The sequence below is a fragment of the Myotis davidii genome, unplaced genomic scaffold (genome assembly GCF_000327345.1).
Source record: "Myotis davidii unplaced genomic scaffold, ASM32734v1 scaffold1069, whole genome shotgun sequence".
NCBI classification, from domain to species: domain Eukaryota; kingdom Metazoa; phylum Chordata; class Mammalia; order Chiroptera; family Vespertilionidae; genus Myotis; species Myotis davidii.
This window is the reverse complement of record NW_006300018.1, coordinates 1,838,111-1,842,291: the sequence shown is the minus strand read 5'-3', so window position 1 is coordinate 1,842,291 and position 4,181 is coordinate 1,838,111.

Here is a 4,181-nt window from a genome sequence, read left to right as displayed (position 1 = left end):
CTTCTGGACCCCAAGGCCAGTGTGTGCTTCATGGAGTCAGGTGTCTACAGCTCTGGGCACACACAGGCCCAGGCGAAGTAGCCTATGTCCCAGGACAGCTGGGCAACTCTAGGCAGGGATGTTTAAAGGGATCCGAGCATGGGCTGGGCACTGGGCTAGGTAGGCCATTTAAGGAGCTGTCCGACCTGGCCTGCACAAGATCTGTGAACTGTCTGTCTGTGCCCTCAGCCTAGACAGGAAGCCTCACACAGCTGCCTGCCAGGTGATGGGGCACTGGCAGGGCCCACCTGGACGTCCAGCATTGCTTTCCTGAGCCAGCCACACAGTTTCTCTTCCCTCCAAGCTCCCATTAACAGGCAGGCCTCCGGACACACTGTAGTCAGAATGGAAATGATCAATTGGGAACACAGGCTCGCCTTCTTATACTTCCTCAAGCCCAGAATCCTCTGGGCAGGGCTAATCTCCTTGCATTACTGGGGCAGTTTTGCCACACACACCGTCTCTTTGAAGCCACACAGCCTGGGTGGCATGTGACTCTTGCCCCATGTGCAGATGAGGACACCCTTCCTGAGGCTTAGTTCACCTGCTATGTCTGGGCGGGGAGGGGGACAGGACCAGGACACCTGCTGTCCTGCCATGAGCTATGAGGTTTCCATCTGAGGTTTATGAGGGATCTGGAGGCCAAGGAGTATGGAAACAGAGGAGGGCAGTGCTCAAGGCAGACATCGTAGAGATGCCAGATCTATAAAATCTCCCCATGGCTCCTCCAGCTCTCTCAAGGGGCCCCTCAGACTCTCTCTGGGGGTCTCTCTCTGTTTCTGTCTCTGTCTATCTTTATCACACACACACACACACACACACACACAGACACACACACACACTACCACTTCCATATCACTCCAGGGCCTCCTGCCCCTTCCCTGAGTCACTTAGCACACAGCAGGACCCTGAATTGCGGCCCTGCGTGACCCCCTACTCACTCTTCCTCCAACCTTCCCCCAGGGCCAGCATCCTTACACACACTGGGACCAAAGCCCTGACTGTGTCCTGGTTGACTCTGGGGAAGAAAGCCAACCCTGAAGCTCTTGGACTCACAGGGCAGTGAGGGCTGCCAAGTGGGCATGGAAGAGAAGGCCGAGGCTTGAGAAGCAAATGCACCAGCCTGACCCTTCCCCGCCTGGCAGCGCCTCTGGTTTCTGTGCAGCAGGGGTAGGAGGTAGAACGCTCTAATTTCTGCCAGGAAAGGGAGCCTGCACCACCCAGCAAGGCCTGCTCTCTCCTGAGGGTGGAATGCTGAGAGGTAGCAGTCTTGATTGAGAGCCACGACTTCTGGCAAGTTGCTTAGTTTCTCTACACTTGTTTTTCACCCAATGAGGATAATGATGCCTGCTCTTGTTCGCTGGGTAGGGGAGGCATGAAGGTCAAAGGAGGTCATCGATGAGAAGGTACTCCAAACAGCCCTCATTATAAGTAGGAAGCGTGCTCTTTCTCAAAGAAGCATGTTGAAACATGCCCATGCTTGCAGCCATATACACACGCATGCACAATTTTACTTTCAGTTCTTGTAGAGATTCCTTAAACATCCAGTTGTATTCCCAGGATAACTGCAGACCCAGAGAAATCCCAGGCCTGGCTTCCCCTCCATGGAAGAATCTGAAATGCATTGTTGGAAGAGCAGAAACGCATTCTCACAGAGGGTGAGGACGATTTCAGAGCCAGTTGTCACCCAGGCTGGAAGGAGACCATCTCATGGCTTCAGAGGGATCATTTGAAAGCAGGTGAGAACCTGGAAGCTGCTCTCCTGCCCAGGAACAGGAAGACCTGGAAAAAGTCAATGGGTTGCCTAAGGATAGACAAACAGAAAGTTAGTGCAAGTTCCTGTTGCACTCACAGGACCCACCCAGCACTTCACCCCTTACATTTGACCTGGAAGAGGTACACATGCACATCCACACACCCTCTCTGGGTCCATATGAAATGGGCTCTAGAAAAACAGTGTGAACGGTGGGCCCTGCTCGCGGTGTGTGTTTGAACATGGAGCATTGCCATAAAGAATGATGCTCCAGAGTCGCTCCAGAGCTGGAATCCCTGCTGTCATGCACTAGCTGGGCCACCTTGGGCAACTTCTTTGTGGTACAGTGAGCCTAGTAACAGTACTGCTCATAGTGGGCATGACATGAGATGCTTGCATACACAGGGAAGGGGCAGGCAGGTGCCTGGGTGGTAGCTCAAGCTATTGTACTGTTCCCCTAGGAGAAAGGGAATGGAGGACTCACTCCATGCAGACCCCTACACCTGCTGCAGGGATAAAGTAGGGCCTGGGACGCAAGGGGAGTGCTGGGCTAAATGCTTTTAGTACTTGTCTCATTTCATTTAACAATAATTTCATGGGGTTGTTCTAGTTATCCTCATGATAGGCCAGAGAGGTTAAGTAACTTGCCCCAGGTCACACAGCCAATAAGAGGCAGCACAGAGAGTTGAACCCAGGTCTGTCTGTTTCTAAAGTACAAAGACCTTCTACTCCCTACTGCATCTCCAAGAGCTTTCACCTTGCCTCCTTGCAGGAAGATGGCTCATGGAACAGGTCTCTGGGTCACAGACCTGCCCTCTCCAACTGGGCAAGACTGGCGCGGTGCTGGGCTGAGTTTCCTGGCCTGGGGGCCTGGCCCAGTGGTTGCCTCAGCTGTGAGCTGATCAGCAGCCTGGTGCCACTGTCACCTAGATGAGGCCCACCTCTCGGGTGGCCTGAATCTAGGACCATGTGGACAGTGACGAGCTGCCTGCCTGGATCCCTGGAGAATGTCTCAGTGTTGTCTTGTGGTTTGAGTTTAGGGGCTCCAGCTTGCAGTCCCTCTACCAGTCCCAGACTGGGCTGATCCAGCTGCTCACAGGGGGCACCCCAGTTGGGTGCCTGTCAGCACTCTTTCATTATTTTCTAAGACCAGCTACCTCTTAATCCAGAGAAACAAGTTTTTGACACAGGGGCGGGGGGTGCAAGACAAACCTTGGCCAGTAGTGGTGACAGGTAAGGGAGGGAGCAAGAGCTTTAACATCAGACATACTGGAGCTTAACTCCTGGCATTGCTACTCTCAGCTGAGTAACCTGGGAAAGTCAGGATGCTCTTCTGGGCTTCAGTCTCACCACCTGTAAAATGGGAGTGATGGGACACGCCTCACACATCCTCCTGAGAAGTAATGAGACTGCACAGGGGTGCCCAGGTCAGGGCTGGCCACAGAGCAGGTGCTCAGAAACTTCAGGTCCCTGCCCTCCTGCCTGCTGGGGGCAGTAAGACCAGTCTTGGGAGCCGGCCTTGTCAGAAGGATACAGAGGTGGCCCGTTTCCATGGCTCCCTCCTGACCTTCATCTTGCTCTCTGCCCCCAAATGAGCTCCCCGCCCCCCCCGCCCCCCTGCCGCCCAAATCCATAAGAGCCATTCCATGGAGATTCAGAAATGGAGAATGCCTGTGTAATCTCAGCCAGTGATCTAACCCTCAATATATTTTCCCATCCTTTTTATTTATTTATTTTTTAGATTTTAATTTCATTGGGCCTGGCTTTCATACTAAAAATACCAGCCCTTGAGATAAAAAGCTTGTGCATTATGATTTTGCCTTATTCAGCCTTCCACGATGCAGTGAGTGCCTGAATAATGGAAATGAAAAGCCAGATGCTTCGTGCAGTGCTCCAGGCTGCTGGAGCTCTGTCTGCCGCAGGAAAGGGTCTTTGTGAAGAAATTGATCATTTTCTCCCAGAGTGATTGTGCTGGAATTGGGGAAGGGCTGCAGGAAGGCACAGGGCAGCTCCCTTCCCTTCTCTGAATAGGAGGTAACTTTATTCCAGATGAAATCTTGCTGTGGTGCCATAAATCATGACCCCTGATACACCCTCATGCATCTGTAACAGGAAGAACCAACACTCTCGCCCACCCAGGAGGTTGCAATGTGCAGGGAGGCCATAAATCCTCATGTGCCTTCCTTCTGCTTGCAGAGGTTAGTGCGGGGCACCTGGCCAGGGGAAAGCAGGGGTTTCAAAGCTTCTGCTACCTTTTGGAACCGAAGGGTGGTGCCTGATTTGAAGGCAGCAAAGCTAATGAGGCTATTTCCTGTGCTGTGGCCCTTCTCCCAGGATGGTCGGCCAGCGCAGGATGCAGAAAAGGGAAACAGATCTGGCTCTGCTCTCT